Genomic DNA, 20,674 nt, shown 5'->3' with positions numbered 1-20,674 from the left:
TGAATGGCTGAGAAACATCTGAGGAAGTGCTCAACATCCTTAGCCATCAGGGAAATGCAAATTAAAACAACCCTGAGATTCCACCTCATACCAGTCAGATTGGCCAAGATCCAAAACTCAGATGACAACAGATGCTGGTGAGGTTGCAGAGAAAGAGAAACACTTCTCCACTGTTGCTGGGGTTGCATACTGATACAACCACTCTGGAAATCAGTCTGGCGATACCTCAGAAAATTGGACATAGTATTACCTGAAGACCCAGCTATTCCACTTCTGGGCATATACCCCAGAGACACTTTAATACACAACAAAGATACATGCACCACAATGTTCATAGCATCTCTATTTATAATAGCCAGAAGCTGAAAAGAAGCCAAATGTCCTTCAGTAGATGAATGGATACAAATATCGTGGTAAATTTACACAATGGAATACTACTCAGCCACCAGAAACAATGACTTAACCAAATTCTTAAGAAAATGGCTGCATCTAGAGAATATCATCCTGAGTGAGATAACACAGTCACAAAAGAACAGACATAATATGCAGTCACTGATAGTGGGATGCTAACCCCAGAGGCTCGCACTGCCCCAGAAACAACTCACAGACTGTGTGAAGTCCAAGAAAAAAAGAAAAAAAACAAAACAAAAAAAATAGTTTTGCTCAATCCTTACCCACTAAGATCACATTGACAAATTCTGAGTTATGTGTACTTTTTGCTCTTTGTAAAAAAAAAAAAAAACCAAGCACTGACACAATTGTATCTGTATACATTTATGCAAAATTTCAAATTTTTTTATCTTTGTTATTTAAAATAAAGTTTAAAAAAATGCAGAAAGCCCTAAGTCCCAGGGTTCAAGGGCAAGCAGTTTGGGAGAAAGGAGAATAGTTTGGGAGGACAAAGCTTATGACTGACAAGTGTTATTTTATATATCACATGTTAACTTTCCACAAACAGGAAGTAATCGAATGATCAATCAAGATATCCCATCCTGCAACTCCACTAAATACCAAAACAGGACAGATGTCATGCCAGAGACAAATCCTAAAGGCTGAGTCCTGCCTCTCTGGAGAGTATATATACCTGCTACTGGAAGTATAAATCACTTTTACTTTATCTAAGTGAAATATTTCATTTAAGGTGTAGAGAACATTTAATCTGATGAAAGCATTTCATCTGTTATAGGAAGTATTTAAGAGAAGATGTTTTCATTAAAGCATGTTGTTTATAGTCTAGAATATTATACTTAATTGCTAATGAATGGTTAGTAATCCAGACTATATTCTCCATAAGCATTTCTCTTGATAAAATTGGAAAATTAATAAATACATTCATTTTTGTGACATAAGGAAACTTTCTAAGTATATTGGTATGCCATGCATATTTTTTCTCTTTCCAAATGTTATAATAATAGAAACACAAAGAAAACTCTTGTCTAATTCGGGAATAAATTGATAATCATATTGAAATATCCATTGCTTATTCATTATTTCAAAGACATACAGATCTTTACGTTTCAAAGGGGGAAATATGTAAATTTTAGGGAAAGCTCAGCAAGAATGGTACTAAGAAACTAAATTATAGGATCTATTCTTGAGGAAAAATTGTATATCCATATTTAATTATTTCACTTTTTACCATAATGACATTGTTCTTCACACTGAATGGAATCTGAATGAAATCATGCAGCCAAAGTATTGACCACTATTATAGGTTAAATAGCAACACTGGATGAGTGCATTGACCTATCCTATATTGAAGAGAAGGCAAGAGCTGCTTCCAACTTGGGAGGCAAAGGAGCAATAAAGACTGTCTCAGTTCACCCTTTCCTTAGAACAAGCTGTGCCCTGGAAGTATCTCAGAACATTGACCACAAGAAAGAAGCTCAGAGCATTAGTTCTCAGTGTAATGGTACATTTTCTTTTCTGATGCCAATCTGATGGCATATTTTATGGCTGCTTTTCAGGTAGTTTAGACATTTTACAGAAATGAGTCAGAGGGAGAAACCAGCAGCATTTTAGACACAGGCTTACTCTGCTTTCCAGTGGTGCCTCCTGGCACTGGGGAAATTTCTTCATAATCTTGCTGTGGAGAGGATGACGGCCAGTCCTCCTCTCATTGGCCTGGCCCATTTTGGGGTTAGTGAACGCCAATGTACCATATAGAGTACATTTGAACCGAAATAGTAGTTAGAAAAAAAACAAAATTTAATGTTCAAGAAACATTAACATAACTCAAAACAAATAGCACTGTCTGAGAAAAGAAAATAGTCTAGCTGGAAGCAGGACTTGGAATCCCCTCTTTATCTTCCAGGTGCCTGAGTGGCCTATTTACCTTCAGAAGGAAAGCCAGGGATTTCTGGCGTTTTATCTTTGAATTTCTTTGAGTGTGTGAGAGTTTGGACCTTGCAACATGGAAAGGGAGCTTTTAGACTTCGGCCTTCAGCAAAGGGTAAAGCGATGACATTTGTTCAGAAGAAAATTGTTGTAATCCAGTCACAAAAGAACAGACATAATATGCAGTCACTGATAATTGGATACTAACCCCAGAAAGTTCTGAACACCCTAGAAACAACTCACAGACTATATGAAGTTCAAGAAAAAACAAAGGCCAAAAAGAAAAAAGAAAAGAAAATTAAAAACCATTATGCTTAATCTTTATACACCAAGAAAACTTTGACTATTTCCAGGTTACATCTTGTTTTACATGTACTTTATGCTCATTGTAACTAGTAAGATTTTAATGCATACTATCAAACCTTTAAAAAAAATCAAGTACTGACAAGATGTATTTGTATACTTTTATGCAAAAATGCTTAAAATCTATACATTTATCTTTGTTTTTTTAAAATAAAGTTGTTTAATTAAAAATAAAAAATAAAATATAAGTGAAACAAAAAGAAAAAAAGAAAATTGTTGAGGACTTTAGATTCCTGTTTCCTGTTATCATTCTGTTTTCTTTCAACCACCTGTTAATATCATTCTTTAAGTTACAGGGTTTGTTTGAGGTTTTCTTTTGTTTTTTGTTTTTTTTTTTTTTTTTTTGGTTTTTTTTTTTTTGTTTGTTTGTTTGTTTGTTTTTTTTTTTTGAAAAATTCGATGCATTTCTGCTTTTTCTTATCCAGAGATCCCAAATATGGGAGGAAAGAAAGGTGGTCAGCCTAAAGACTTTCTGAAAGGGAGGAAAAAATCTTTGTAGACAATCATGGAGAAGGATACTCCCTAGTGGCCATATTTGGGGTCTTATCTTTTTTCCATAATTCTCCTTTCTACTAATCCTTAGTAATGGTCTTTCGGTAGAAGAGTTTGCTGTTATTTTTGAAGTCTGGATGCTTTTCGGTTATCGTTCTGATAATTTCATTGCTTCAAAACTAAGCTTGAAGGGATCTTGTTGTGTCTCTGTATTTGTGATTTTCATTTTTATGTTTTTGAAAACTGTCAGTCTTATAATACTGCTAATGATAATATAGACAATCTGAGTTCTGCCTTTATTCTGCATTTCTGTCTTTCAAAGAGTATTAAATGCCTTTAATGTGTTTGCCACTTTTCCTGTCAGCAGGGTATATTGATTAGTAAACTAATGTGTATACAGAAGCCCTCACACTAATTATTTGCTATAAGCATTAGAGTCAGAGAACATCCAAAACGGTACAAAATTGCCATTTAAAATAAAACCAAACTGGAGCTAAGGAAGTAGTTCAGTTAGTGCGTGCTTGCTTTGCACTCTTAGAGACCCATATTCAATACTCACAACCCAACTTTGGAAAATAAGGAATAAAAACGATGAGCATGGTGGCACCCATGTGTGCACACATTTGTAATCTTAGCTGAGGGAAGGTGGCAACAAAGATTCACTGGCCAGTCAGCCTAGCCACCTTGGTGACCTGCAGCCCAATGAGAGGCCTGGCTTTAAAAGAAGTTATTTGTACCTACAGGAAAGTATTCAATATTTGTTTCTGGCCCCTATGTGCATACATGCACACACACACATACACACACTCACACACATATACACACACACATACACACACTCACACACATACACACACTCACATACACACACAAACATACTACATCTACATGTACACAAAATAATGTAAAAAGCTGATTTTATTCTTCTAGCACAAAAATATCTATGTCCTGTGGGGGAGGTATAAAACCTTCATTTTAAAATTTTACATAGAATTGACACCCATGATTGAAAGAGCAAAGAAGGCACTGAGCACATTCCCCATTCTTTCAAGAAGTCGATTGGTTATTTCTTTGCTGGACCTGGATATGTAAGATGCAGTCATAACTACAATGCAAACGTGAACTTCAGGAGAAAATGGTGCTCTTCTGTTGCTCACCCTCCTTTATCCACTGATTCTGTGGGAGTTATCCTGAAACTCATGTCCAGTGCAATAGCTGATAGCAATGCAAAATCAAATGTAGACGTGCAAATTTTGTCCTCTCAGACTCAATCGACTGCTCTGCCTATTGCTTTGCTGTGTACATCGACTTTGACACTCCTTTAAATAAATTTCTGCTGGGACACTCTCCCTTAAATTGGTTGTTACACCCCAGTGATTTCCTCATTAATAAGGTAAATAAAATATTTAACTTGTGTTCATTTTCATATCTGAATAACAGTCACAATTTTACCTATTTCAAAAACTGTCTCTAACAGTAAACCACTGAAATAGCACAAAGACTATGAAGGCATTCTCCAATAGAATTAGAGAAAAACAATTTTTACAAAAGTATAGAAATAACCAAAAGAAAATGCAGGTTTTCTTCGCTTAAATTAAAGAGAAATAATTTTACATAAGTATAGGCCTTTTGCACACATACTCACCTAACATTTTAAGGGTTTGCTATATTTACTCTTTTTTTTGGAGTTAGGTGTGTTCTTAGTTGATTCTCTTAGAAAGGATTAAAAAATAATTTTTTTCTTATTGTCAGCCAAGTACCAGAACTAATTGTCACTTTATCTTATTGACAGAAACCAGATTTCCCCCGTGGTGTAACCCTCATATTTGGTTGAGATAGTCTTGACTCACGAATGTCTGATGTAACCTGGCTGAAATACATACTTATCATATTCATGGCCCCTTTACCTAGTAATTGATTGATGATTGGTATATGGACTAAAGTTAATACACAAAGCCAAAAGTCAGTTATTTGTACAGGACCTTCAGAAAATAATACAGGGGGTTTTGAGCTACTGAGAAAAAATATAAGCTAATCAAAAGAAAAAGTCCTTAAAATAGATTTGAGTCTCTGGAAGGGAAGTGGGGAGAAAACAAAAATAAAGCCAGTCCCGAGTCATGAGTGTCCCACTACCCTGATGCTTACTTGGCCCCTGACCTTCCTGACCACATGAGTGAGTAAATTTGCATCTGTGCAGGTACATGTGTGCTTGTTGTGTGTGTACATGTATATGTGTGTTTTTCTGCACATATGGGTATGTAGAGGTAAGAGTTTTAATTTTAGATTTATTCTTCTCCTGCTCTCTACTTCATTTTCTGTTATTGTTTTGTTGTTTTGTTTGTTTGATTGATTGATTGTTTTGAGAAAAGGCCTCTCTCTCACTAGAGTCAAAGTCCACTGAATTCTCGAGCCACTGAACTCCTGAACTCTTCTTGTTCCTGTTGCAATCCAGACATTACCAACAATAAGGTTGCAGGCATCCTCAACCCTGCTCAGACTTTGCATGGGTGCCAAGATCAAAACTCCCACCCTCACTTTGCATGTCGGGTGCTTTAACAGAGGCATCTCTCATTTTCCATTTTTAAAGGATGTTTTAACTGAAATAGAAGTACATCACTTTTACAGACTGACACCCCGTACCCAGCAGTCACTGGTTACCTGTGGTTCTTTGTCTAGGGCGGAACCCCATGAAATTTTGCCCCCTGCACGTTAACATCTTCACTGATACTGCCATAGTTCCAGTCAGGTTTGTGCAGCCATTTCTAGCAGAGACTGCTCTGAATGCTTATTCTGAGTGAGAACCTGTGCCTTACCATTTTCTTAAGACCACATAGAGCTCACCATGGCTCACATCAGATGCTCAAAATCATTCTTGAATTTTAACATTTAAAGAAATGCCTTCCTTGTTTCCGGGTCTTACACTCTGTCTCACTCAGTTCTTCCCTTCATAAAGTCCTTTTCTCTCTCACCTGTGTCTCATGTCTCTTCTCCTCTAACTCCTGCACTTAAAGCATCTGATTGTTAGTCCACTTACTACAGCTATTTTACTCTGTGCTTTGTAAAAAGGCTATTTGTGTTGTCTTGTTGGGGGTTTTGTGAAGCTCTTAACTACCAAAGCTTTTCTTTGGTAACATGTGAACAAAGATTCTGCATAAAAAGTACCAACCTGATTTTATCCACTCATCAGTGTCACGGCTGCTCTGACCACTTGATGCTTTATTTGCACATACATTGCCCCACTACATTTTTTTAATATGACTTTCTAATAAAGCAAGCTTTGCTTTCATCAATGAAAGTTTCAGAAAGGGGCAGTTTTGAAGTGGCTTGTCTGCACAATGTATAAACCAGAATCAGTTATAAGGAAGAAGTCAGCTATCTCTTGACATGAGATGAATGTATGTCTATTGAAAAAATATATATTTATCAGATTGAAACAATTGTGTCATTTATAATCACAAAAATAAAAAATTACCTAAATCCCTTCTAAAGTCAAATGATTTAGCACACTAAACATATCACCAAGAACACAAACCAGCAGTAGTCGGACTACGTCTGTACAAAGAATTCTGGCTCACATCTGCTGCAGCCAAATGCTCGTGTAGGCAGCAATTGATGAGGTCAAAATAATAAAAAATTTAATAAATGACTGACAACCCTATTTTTCTTTCTGCTTTTAAACCAATTCCAACCACAGTCTATGAGGTAATAGATTTCCACAGTTTAACACATTTCTGTCTGTAGTTCCTTGTTATGGAAATCTGGAAATCTCTTTCAAACTTCAGTTATTAAAACTATACACTGTGGATACTAACCCACAAAGCTTGAATACCCAAGACAACTAACACAACTAATGAAGCTCAAAGAGAAGGAATAAGAGAGGTGGATGCTTCAGTCCTTCTTAGAAGGGAGAACAAAACACTCATGGGAGGAAATAAAGAAGCAGGGATTGAAGAAAAGATCATCCAGAGACTGTCTCACCAGGGGATCTACCTCATATGCAGCCACTAAACCCACACACTATTGCTGATGTCAGGTAGTGCTTACTGGCAGGAACATGATATGGATGCCTCCTCAGAGGCTCTGCCAGAGTCATACTGATACAGAGGAGGATGATTGCAGCTAACCATCAGACTGAACATGAGGACCCTAATGAAGAAGCTAGAAAAAGGACTGAAGGAACTGACAGGGTCTGCAACCCCATGGGAAGAATAAAATGATCAACCAACCAAACCTACCACAGCTCCCAAGGACTAAAACACCATCCAATGAGTTCACAGGGATAGACTCATGGCCACAGGTGCATATGCAGCAGAGGATAACATTCTCTGAAATCAGTGGGAGAAAGAGGCCTTTGGTCCAGTGAAGGCTTGTTTTCCCAGTGTAGGGGAATGCAAATGTGCTGAGGTGGGAGAGGGTGGTTGGGAAAGGGAGCACCTTCATGGAGGCAGTGGGAGGGGAAGGGAGGACGGACTTGGGGGAAGGACAAGGACATAATAACTAAAATGTAAATGTAGAGAATATCCAATAAAAATGAAAAGGAAAACAAAAGCAAAAAAAAAAAAACACGTACATTGAAGGACAACGAAGTTTATTATATGTAAATCATACCAAATAAAACTGAGGGAGAGGGCCAGGTAAAACAATACCATTAGAAATCTCAATGGTTTAAATCACTAATAATTCAAGAGCTAAGAATATAGCCTTGTGGCAATTTTTGGTATTCAAAGATCATTATGCTTAAATGTTGTGGGGACATACCCTGATGAACGCAGTGAACGTGACTTTGGTTGACAGTAATAAAGCAGCACTCTTACACTCTGTACTCTCTACATTCCGTCATCTGAACCAATGAAACCGGTAATTTGCTGCAAAAACTTTCAAATTGTTATTATTTTGACAGCAGAGGTGGTTTGCTTTTTAAGACTGAAAAAAAAAATAAAATGGGACACATAATGTGATTAGGATACACCTTTGCAAAGCCCTATGCTGGAAAATGTGTCATTTTACAATGCATATTAGACAATGCCATTGTGTTTCAAATTGTTGCCCTTTTGTTCCTACTTCTTAGTGATTAAAATAATAATAATTTCTCATAGGTAGCTTTGCTGTCAGAAGCAAAGCACTGTGCCAGGGATGTCCTCCGGAGCTCCCTCCCAACAGTACCTCCAGTGCATAAGACAAAATAGCAACAGATCACCCGTTCTGTTGTCTGGCGTAATTCTGATAGGTCTGCCTTTATATGTTACTCGACCCTTTTCCCTTACTGCTTTTAATAATCTTTCTTTGTTTCGTGCATTTGGTGTTTTGACTATTATGTGACAAGAGGAATTTCTTTTCTGGTCCAATCTATTTGGAGTTCTGTAGGCTTCCTGTGTGTTTATAGGCATCTCTTTCTTTTATATGTATGCTTTTTTTTCTTTTTTTCTTTTCTTTATTTACATTTCAAATGTTATCCTCTTTCCTGGAATCCTCCTATCCTATCTCCCATCCCCCACCTCTATGAGGGTGCTCTGCCACCCACCCACTCCCTCCTGCATCCCCACACTGGCATTACCCTACACTGGGGCATTGAGTCTTTACAGGACCAGGGGCCCCTCCTCCTGTTGATGCTGAATAAGGCCATCCTCTGCTACATATGCAGCTGGAGCCATGGGTCACTCCATGTGTATTCTTTGGTTGGTGGTTTAGTCCCTAGGAGCTCTAGGGAGTCTGACTGGTTGATATTGTTAAGGATGTAAATTTTATTTTTTTCCATTGTGGTGAAGAGAAGGAACTTCAAACAGAAGGCAGATTTTTGTAAAGCATTTTCTACGATTACCTCTATATTTAAATAATACGGTGCACAGTTCTGCAGGCAGTGTCTGACTTAGGTAACTTACCAGTGCAGACCCAAGTGAACAGACACAATTCCCCTCGTCAGCTCAGAAAGACTGAATGACTTGCTGCAGGCAACGTGAGTCTTGGTAGAAACCAGGACCTGTCACTTTATTATATGGTCCAATTCTCTTGAAAGGACAAACGATTTTCCTAGGCATCAACTGTGTCTCATTCTTCTAAAATCGACAAGAGTAAATCAGTACAATGATCAGGAAAACGAACAATGCTCTAGTAAGTCTTGATGAGTCACCTCTTAAATAGATGGCCACAATGTTACCATGGATATTGGAGGATGCCTGGAGAAAGATCTGGCTTTGAAAAATTACAGACCCACAGGTCAAAGGAGCCATGGTGATTAATTGTGATTATCAAGTTTATGGGCTCTAAAATCACCCTGGAGACCAAAGACTTTTCTAGGTTGTAAATGGAAACACCTGTCCTAAAGGTGACTGGTACCACTTGCTAGGGTTCCAGACCAGGTGGGAAAAAGGAGAGAACAGTGATCAAAGTACTTACTTCTCTTAGAATCCTAACTGCTGCCATGATATGACCAGCTGTCCACACTCAGCATGCCTTTCCTACAGTATCTTTAAACTGTGAGTCAAAATGAATAAATCCTTCAACCAATTTTGTCAGAAAATAAAGAGTCACTGATACAACTAATATTGTTCTGTAAGACCAGCAGATAGTTAGATGAGAAACCAGAAGACAAGGTGCCTGAGCTTTCTTTGTGTATGACTCAAACTATCAGAAGTGACGGATACACATTTAAACCTTTGTCGTATCACTTTATTTTCTACTTACACATAAAATATTAGAAAAAGTGAACCCGTAAAATGATACTGTTTCCCAGACATGACAGAATCTAGACAAAACCCACCCACTCAATAACTTCCTCCTGCCTCCCTGCCCTGACATTCCCTTATACTGGGGTACCAACCCTTCACAGGACCAAGGGCTTCTTCTCCCACTGATGCCTGACAAGGCAATTCTCTTCTACATGGATTCCTCCATGCTGTATTCTTTGATTGGTTGTTGTCTTAGATGGGTTTCTGTTCCTACACCAACATCATGACCAAGAAGCAAGTTGGGGAGGAAAGGGTTTATACAGCTTATACTTCACACTGCTGTTCATCACCAAAGGAAGTCAGGACTGGAACTCAAGCAGGTCAGGAAGCAGGAGCTGATGCAGAGGCCATGGAGGGATGTTACTTACTGGTTTGCTTCCCCTGGCTTGCTCAGCTTGCTTTCTTATAAAACCCAGGTCTACCAGCCCTCTTCTCTCTGTGATAACTCCAGCTTGTGTCAAGTTGACACAAAACCAACCAGTATAGTGGTTTAGTCCCTCGGAGCTTTGGGGCTGGGGGGGGTGTCCAGTTGGTTGATATTGTTGTTCTTCCTATGGGGTTTCAAACCTCTTTATTTCCTTCAGTTCTTTCTTTAGCTACTCTATTGGGGACCCCATTCTCAGTACAATGATTGGCTGTGGGGATCCGCCCCTGTATTTGTCAGGTTCTAGCAGAGTCTCTCAGGAAACAGGTATATCAGGCCCCTGTCAGTATGCACTTCTTGGCATCAGCAATATTATCTGGGTTTGGTCACTGTATATGGGCTAGATACCCAGGTGGTGCAGTCTCTGGATTGCCTTTCCTTCAGTCTTTGTTCCATAGTTTGTCTCCATATTTCCTCCTGTGAGTATTTTGTTCCCCATTCTAAGAAGGACTGAAGCATCCACACTTTGGTCTTCCTTTTTCTTGAGCTCTATGTGGAGAGAGGAGGAAGGAGGGAAGAATCAAGATGGAGTCGGCGAAGGAAGATGGTTAACTAGATCAAAATGGGCAAAATCCCTTTTATCTTGTTTAGGACGGTGGTTTATATCTTTATTAATTGGCAGTGAAATTTTTGTTTGGGTGTATAGTGGATTGAGAATTTAACATATAAACCTTATTGATAAACTATTGGTTGTTGAGTCATAATTTTACCGGGCTGTGGAGGACAGTGTCTGAAGTGGCTGAGAAGCAGTTGGGGTGAGCAGCTCCTGCTGTGTGGCCCAAGGCTCTGGGTGGATGCAGAACTGGTAGTAGCAGCTCCATTTTTTATTTCCTGCAACAGCCACATGTGTTCTTTTGTTATTGAATAACCTCACTCAGGATGATATGTTCTAGTTCGATCAATTTGCCTAAGAATTTCATGAAGTCTTTGTTTTTTATAGCTGAGTAGTACTCCATTGTGTAAATGTATCACATTTTCTTTATCCATTCTTTCGTTGAAGGACATCTGGGTTCTTTCCAGCTGCTAGCTGTTATCAATGAGGTTGCTATAAACATAGTGGAGTATATGTACTTGTTATATGTTGGAGCATCTTTTGGTATATGCCCAGGAGTGGTATAGCTGGGTTCTCAGGTAATACTGTGTCCAATTTTCTGAGAAACCGCCAAGCTAGGTCTTTTGCTTGCTTATCAGACCCATTTCCTTCTACTAGGTTGCCTCTTTCAGACTTTATATAAGGGCCAGTGCCTAGTCTTATTGGCATATGCCATATTCTGTTAATATCACTGGGAGACCTGCTCATTTCTGAAGATGAATGGAGGAGAAGTAAATCTGTGGGAGAGGGGAGGTTTGGAGTTAACTGGGAAGAGGGGGGACAGTAGTAGGGACAAATATGAGAGAAGAATAAGGAAACATTTAAAAAGTAATACAAATACAAATACACAAGCACCCAAGGTCATTCAGAATATTTTGGTTTTCAGGAAAAGTCCTTAGCACACAAAACAAAACAAAATACCTGAACACTTTTATGTGTATATTCGGGTGTGTGAGTGCATGCATGTATATGATCTTGTGTGTGTGTGTGTTTAGAGGTCATAGGTTGACAGATGTGTACATCAATGACTTGCCACCTTATTTTTGAGATGGTGTCTCTCACTGAACTTGGAGCTCCTCATTTAGCTGGAGTGGCTGACAGCAAGTTCCAGGGCTATTTCTGTATCCCTTCCTTCCCTGAAATGCTGAGATTACAGGCACACTCAACCATGCCCAGCTTTATACATTGGTGCTAGGGATCCAGACTCAGAGCCTCATGTTTGCAGGACAAGCATTCTGTCCACTGAGCTATAACCTCCAGACATCTTATTAATCTTAAGAAGATCATTACAGAATATTTAGAGGTAAAGAAATAAGCCATGACTGCTTTGGGCATGATATGTTTAATGCTTTCATCATGGAACAGAAATTTGTAATTTAAAAGATAATGGATGTTTCTATGCTTTAATAGCAAATGTGGCATTACTATGCATTACTCTTGCTTTTACATGAGTAAAAGTCTTTGTGATATTTTAGAATATTAACTGGAAATTCTTGTGGGTGTTGTTATCTTATCTCATTCACATGGACTGAAATAAAACAAAGATAGTGGGTCCTTCAGTATGAAAGTAGACATTTCCCCTCTGAGCTGGGGTTTTCTTACCCTCTTTGCCATGTCTGATTGGGACCGCCAAGCTTCTTTTTAAATCATCTTGTTTCATTATCTTTACTTTTTACTTTTCAGATAATACTGATTGATAGTGGCAATTTTTAAAGCTTCTATTGAGATTTCATTCAAAGAAATACGAGCATGCAAAAAGGCAACTGTATAAAACCCAAGTGATTAGAATACATTTCAGATATTTGTGCTTTTACCTGCCGAGAAGTGTAGCTGTCATCACTCATCAAGAAAACTTCTCTGTGCAACATAAGAAGATGATTACAAAGAACCCTCAACCCATCAAAATGCAGAGGTATTCCTCCCAGAAACAGTAGATACATCTGCAAAATAACTCTCATGCATAAGGCTCAGAGAGCATTGTATAAGGAAGCAGAAAGATTATAAGAGACCAAAGATCAGGAAGTTTGCCATGAGATGTGTCCTATGAATGCCAGAAGCTGTCCTCATAATGTGTTACTAACAGACTGCTTAAACTTGAGCTAAACAAGGACAAAAACAGTAACTTATAAAAGTGGGCTGGAAAAGGCCTGTGAGTCTTCAACCCTACATAAAAAGCTATAGGCAAATAAGGAATGCTGAGCACGGAAGAAATATGAAAAAGCACAATTGGTTATTCAGCATCAAATGGTCAGCTCTGAAACATATACAAACATGTAACATTATACAGACTGAGTATACATATAAATATATATATATATGCACATACGTACACACAAATATATACATATATGTATATTTTTATATATATTTATACATACATATACATATGCATTTATGTATATGTATATGTGAGTATAATGATTAATGAAAGAAGGAGGTATGAATTTGAAAGAGAGCAAGGAGGAGTATATGAGAGGGTGTGGAGTGAGGGAGGGAAGGAGAAAATGATGTTATAATCTCAAAAAATATAATCAAAATTTACAGATGAAACAGCTGCTGTAAATCATATGCACAGTGTTATACTCGGTCTCAGCCTTGGATTTGAAATTAACTGTAAACCTATTACAGTCTACACAGGTGAGACATATAATTAAATTGTGCCAACATTCCAGATTAATATCTTCCTAAGAAACCAGTTTAGATGATTAACTACCTGCCACTAGAAATGGAAACAAAACAGAGTCCAGTATGTATCACAAAAGAGACACCAAAATAGAGTCTGAAAAGGGTAAGTGGGACATATACCTTAGTGAAACTATGAGGCAGGAGACTACACATAGTTTATGCTTTATTGACTATTAAAGAAAATGCTAATCTCAGAAGACAGAAGCAGGAAGATCTCTGTGATTTCAAGGTCTATCTGGCCTACTCGGTGAGTTTCATACCAGCCAAGACCACACAGTACAGTTCTATATAAAAACAAATATGAATGAATGAATAGCTAATATATCACTAAGAAGTAAACTACATAGGAACCAGGAAAGGCCTGAAAAAAAATAGAAATGTTATGGATACCCAGAGAAGATCTAAAACTTCTGTTCTAACACAAAGAACAATTTGCCACCCAGAGCAATAAGAAAAACCCAATTACCAGCCTCTGGTTACTGATTTCTGGAGCTCAATTTGCACAAATCAAATGAAGGAGTTCAGACAGCAGTTGCATACCAAATATGTGATAAGATAGGAAAATTCAGAGGATTGAGCACCCAAATTGTTAGTACATATACCCCACCCTGCTCATGCTTCAGAGACAGTAATGCTATTGTTATTACCTAAGGCTAGTATCACAGGGGAAGCTTTGCTTTCCACCACTGGAAACTCTACTTGAAGATGGCAGAAAAGACAACTGCCAGATGCTACATTAGAAACAGGAGCGCTCCACAGTTTCTTATAAATCTCTAAAAAATAAAAATAAAAAAGATACTTTCGCCTGCCGTATAGCACAGAAAGTGCAAGACTCGTGCTTTCTGTAATTCATATATAGTTGTTTATCTGTGGGAGTAGAGAAAAGTGTGAAAGACACAGAAGAGTCATGGCCATGCATGGTACCACTCTCAGATAGTGTCTCAGGACTCAAACTTTCATTTTTTTATCTGGAATCTATTTGGAAGAAAGAAAGACATATATTTAGGAAGATCTGTAGCATGTTCCAAGTGATCTAAATTTTCCCTTAATTTGTTTTATGCCAATACAGTCTGTTAGACTCTTACTCTCATGCCTGAGCTATGAAAGCTAGTTGCTTTCTGCTCCTCTTCTGCTACTGATTGATTCAGCTGTGTCTTTGTGTGTGCTGCTCAGAGGGGCCATTCATCCATCATGATGAACAGCCAACATAGGCTGTAGTTACCAACTTCCTGCCATTGCTTGCCTCCCTGATGCACTCCTGAAATCACAGTGATTATTTAATGGACCAGAAAATGTCTAATGATAGCCCACCACCTCTGGACTTATCAATTCCTACAAATGTCTGTGAAAGTTTTTTCCTTTGGCCTGCCATGGGGCTGATGCTGTGAAACTAATGGGCTGACCAAATTGAGGTCACTAATGAGCGATTCTTCTCCCTTGAAAGAACATATTGTTCAGTTTCTTACACAGATAGGGGAGTTCAATTTCCAAGCCTTTGTACTTTTTACATTTAACGGATGATAGCCTTTAGCATCCTGGAAATTGTTAAAAGCCTAATCACTGACACACAGACATACCCATCTGACCTCTGTAGGCATCTGAATTTGGGGCTTACTGTTTAACAATGATAATGAGAGAGACAGGAAATTACTAAATTGTAGTTTTTGACCTATTGTTCATAGCAGATATAAAACTAAATTGCGGTTAATAGCAAATATTCTTCTCTTGGAAAGAGTTGGGGTAATAGTGGTAAATTTCAAGGAAATTTATTTATATTTTATAGAGGTTGTCATAAGAAGTGGCAAATTTTACATGAGTAATTAAAGTAATTTTTATGACCATTATTGTCTTGGTTTTTATCAGTATGATAAAAAAATACCCTAAACAAAGCAATTTGGGGAGACGGGGTCTATTTCAGCTTACAACTCTCAAGTCACACTTCCTCACTGAGTGGTCAGACTAGGAATACAAGGCAGGAACCTAGAGATAGGCAGAAGCCATGGAGAAAAACTGCTTACTGACTTTCTCCCAATGTCTTGCTCAGCCTACTCTCTTACACCCTCAACAACCACCTGCCCAGGGATGGCACGGCCTACAGAGAGCTTGGCCCTCTCACATCAATCAATAATTAAGAAAAGACCTACAAACTTGCCTACAGGCCGGTCATAAGAGAAGACTTTTTCATCTCTTCAAAGACGTCTCAGCTTAGATTATTGACAGAAACAAACCAGCACAATATGATATAAAGTAATAGGAGTTAGGGAGGACTCACTTTGATGGTTTGCAATTTATGAGTGGAGAAATTGTGGGTAAAACATTACAAACCACTGAAACAAAACCAAATGTATAAGAATATTTTTTTAAAAAAATATAGGAATAGAAACAACTGATTAGCTAACAGCTGGAATGAATTAAATGTGGTTTTGGTATTCAAGAGATATGTGGGGAGGGGGAGGGGTTTCAAGCAAAGTAAAACCAAGTGAAGTACTTAGTAATAAAGTCAGCTGGCTATCTCAATATTGAGGCTATTGTGAGTAGGAAGCAAGTAATCATTTGGGAGGGGTAGAGAGTAACTGTAGTTATTTACTATTTTCCTTGTATCTAGAAGGTGAATAAGAAACTGAACACTTCTAAGGTTGGTAGTAATTGCCCCAGAAAGATAGAAAAAGAGTGTATGAAAGTCGGGTGTTATTTAAATAGTTCACAAAAATTAAACTGGATGTCTGTAAATAAATACTCAATCACATTTAAAAAAACAATAGCACTAGAAACCTAATATTTAATGCTAAATTAGCATCTGAAATATTAAGCAAAGCACTGGAAACATAAAAATTGAAAGATAAAAATTTTAGAGTTTAATAAAGCACTGCTTAGAGTAACGTGGCAAGGGGTGTGTGATGGTTTGTATATGCTTGGGTCATGGAATGAAACTATTAAGAGGTGTGACCTTGTTGGAGTAGGTATGTCACTGTGGGCATGAACTTTAAGACCTTAGTCTTAGATGCCTTCAGAAGAAAAGGTGGAACTCTCAGCTCCTTCAGCTCCAGGTCTGCCTGGACTCTGCCATGCTCCTGCCTCGATGATAATGGACTGAAGCTCTAAACTTGTAAGGCAGTATCACTTAAATGTTGTTCTTTGTAAGAGTTGCCTTGGTCATGGCATCTGTTCACAGCAGTAAAACCCTAAGACATTGCCGGATCCATCTTTCAGACTCTACAACAATAGATTATAGCTAGGTTTTGTATTGTTTTGTTCATTTCAGTTTTATTACTATTATTATTGTTTGTTTGCTTATTTGTTTGTTTGTTTATTTACTTTATGTGTGTATGTGTACCAAATGTGTCTGATGTTCATAGAGGGCAGGAGAGAGCATTAGTTCCCTCTGAACTAGAGCTACTGATACTTTTGAGCCACTATGTGGGTGTCAGAATCAAACCCAGGTCCTCTGCAAGGGCACAAGTGCTCTTCACTGCTAAGAAGTGATTTTAAGAGTTCTAGCTAATAATATTTTGTTTATTTATTTACTTGTCAAAAAAACAACTTTGGTATCTTAAAGAGAGCTTTTATTTCTTCTCCCCTTTTCAAATCTTCTAAGCTCAGCACACATTTACATACAATCTGTGGTGTCCAAGCATCCTCTAAAGTTCACACCCATATTCAATAATAAGAAACATTGCCCGCAAAGACTGGCTAAACATTGTCACCACAGAACTCTACATGGACTATCGCATCTCAGGAATTCAAGCACTGCTCAGTATCGTGTTGAGAATAGGGACAAGGGAAACTACTAATCATCTTCATCACATTCCGTTCTGAAAGGCTTTATTGTTAAGCTATTTATAGACCTATTGTATCTTCTAAAGAGAGTAGCTTGCTAGGTGGCATGGGTACCAATGCTAACTCTGGACTCACAAGCTGTGTTTTCATTTCTGACAACTAAAATTTCTCCACTGCCATCTCACATGTGCCCCCTTACTAGTTAAACAGTTAAGAAGGGCACCATGAGATAGTGAACATTTGTCATCACGACATTATTATTAATAGACTTCTATCAATATAGATAAATTATATAACAAGATACTCTATTTAAACAATCCTGACTGTTATTCTATGAAGCTCAGACTGGTTCTTTAAACAGACAATAACTCTACTTGGCATATATCTGAAATGAACAGGGTTTTATTCTCTGTACCTATTTTATTCCTTTATGAGTGAATATAAAATGCCTCCCATGGATTATGGGTTATATCTTAGTCCTGGCTAGTGAGAATTTCAAGAGATAGGACTTAGCTGGAGGAAGTAAATCACTTAGAACATGTAATTTATGTAATTGGGTATTTGCTTCTATCTATATATATTTTTTCTATTTTTTAATCTATCAATCTATCAATCTATCTATCTACATATATACCTACTCATCTACCTACCTACCTAACTCTCTTACACCAAATGTTCATGCTACCATACTGGTCTGCCTAAGATATGCCACCAAACAACTGTGAACTGAACCATATAAAACGTAAGTCCAAATGAGCCATTCTTGTTTTAAAGTTGTTTCTTTTTTTATATAGTTTGGCTTCAGAGCACAAAGAACTAATCTGACTTCCTTTTCCAAAGTAAAAAGGAAGGCTTAGATTGAAAAATAGAGTGTGACAAAGCTCACAATGCACTCTGGGAGCTCATAGACTTGTGTTTATAAATGTATAACTGACTTTTCCATCTTTGCATGGCTGGCAACCACTCACAATTGAGCCTAGGTTCAGAGACATAAATGTAGAACATGCTTTCTCAGTTTCCTGCCTTCTCAGTTTTCTTCATTTTCCAGTGTCGTTGTGTCTCATGCTGCCATGAGATAAATTTACTTGTAGGATAAACCTGAACTTGTATGATATTTGGGGTTTTTGTAACAGCTTAGTTGTAGCTGATCACAAACATAAAAATTCACGATAAATTCACTTTGGCTCTTTTATAATTCAAGGAGTTTAACAACAGCCCTAAGAAACTGGCATGTTTGTTTTAAGTTCAAAGTGATTATAGTAGTACAAATCCCCAGAAAATTATACAGTTCTGTACAAATTAATGGGCTTTCTATTTTTATGTTCAGCAACAGTCACTATAAATAATAAAAGCTTTTACTCTATTTTTCTCCAATAAACTCTTGCTTGAAAAAATATCTTGATGATTATAGAAATAAATGTTATATTGTATAAATTATTTAATTTGGCACCCACATATTTATACAAGTAAATTTTGAAGTTCAGAGAAGAAATGATGAAGAAATAATTGGCAGATAACAGGAGAGAAATGTCCATGACTGTATCCTACAGATACTACAACAGCATCTCAAGAGCAACAGAGACTTGCCCAGTGTGTTTTTGTTACAAGCAGAGCAACTCTACATCCCATTCATATTGTTTGAAGATCCCTGTGTCATCCGGTGTTCAACCAGCAGTTTGAAAAGTGAAGACAGCAGAGTAAAATTCCATAGACCAAGTCGGAGGCTTGACTAAATACAGATTGGGTGGGTTTTGGCAGGTGAGTATTTCTTTTCCTTCCTATTGGTAACAGACACTTCTTTCATTCCTAAGCACAGGACTGAATATAAGCCCAATCCAACCAATCTATAGAGATTATTTACAAGGAATTGATATGACTTTCCCAAAGTATTTGGAAAACTTTCCCAGCAAAATAAACTTGGTGTGGAGTTTCTTTTGTGTGAAGGTTAAGGTTAGGAATTCCATTTCCTCTACATATATGTAGTTTTTCTTATAAGACTTCCTACAATCCTTGAATCAATATTCTGGGTTCCTCCTTGCAACTTGGGATTTTGTTGCAGTAAATATTAAAAATGGAAAGGCGTATCTCTTTATTGGCCCTCTCGGTCTTACTCAGTGGGCACCGCTTCTAGTATGAAGCTGGCTCATGGATTCTGTTGCTCCATCCAAGCTGTCCCCATGGTCTTACTCTCCCCTGCCCAGCACCAAGGCCAATAGCTTTTATTACAAGTTTATATTTCAACTCTCAATCCACAAACCCTCTACACAACCAGATTACATCAAATAGACAAAGATACAAACTGCCCTTCTATATGAGATATAAGACCTATAAAACCCTTAAAATGTTCATAGCTATTTAATGCCAGGCAGCGCTTTCTCAGGCCTCTTTGCAGGGACCTCAACCCTTTCACAGATTGCCTGGCCTCAGAAACTCTGTAACTGTAGGGCAAGATTGTCTACCCCACCCCTACCCCCATTAATCTTGCATTCTTTATGCTTGTAAAATCAGTACCAAAAAATGATGCTGCCAGCTTGCAACAGAACCTGTACCTATTGGATCAAAGTTGTATTAACCTCTGTGTGCTGGCCCTGGATAAATGCTTTCTTAGACAGGGGCTTTTGAGTGCCTGAAATGGCATTAGTATTTTAGGCTCTCCTTTCAAATGAAGCTGCCTTTTCACAAGTTGGCATCTTGGATAGCTCCAGTCATCTCTCCTATTGTGATGGGAAGAGGGTTGCTTTTGTAACAATTACACCCTCCTTTTCATAAGCCTTGGCTGCAACTTTAAATGTTACTGAGCACTTTCCCTAAACAAATTGCTCTTTTTTTAACCTTTCTGCCTTATTTTTGCTTTGTTTCACGATAAATCTGAATAAGAAAAGTAAACATTAGCCATCTTTCATCTTTAAATTTTGTCCACAAATAAATTAATCCACAACTTCAGTCTTCAGCCTCATTTAAATCCTCAGAACATGGTTGGAATGCAGCCCAATTCTTTTTCTGAATATCTCACAAATGGCTTCTCACCCAATTACCTAGCTGACCTCTGAAACTTTAGGATCCAGGCTTCCACTTGTAACATTTCTCCCAGCATTCTGGGTTTATAAATTTTCCCAAGGATGCTCCAGTACACTCTGCCTACTCCACCCCAAGGCTTTTGTACCCCAAGTTCCAAATTCTTCCACATTGCTCCTGCAAAGGCCTAAGGACTCTGATGTCAGGGTAATAATACAATGGCCCTGCTCCTTAGCACCAAGCTCCTGTATTAGTTAATTGTTT

This window comes from Micromys minutus (assembly GCF_963924665.1).
Source record: "Micromys minutus genome assembly, chromosome: 19".
Classification (NCBI taxonomy): Eukaryota; Metazoa; Chordata; class Mammalia; order Rodentia; family Muridae; genus Micromys; species Micromys minutus.
Note: the sequence above shows the minus strand (reverse complement) of the source record.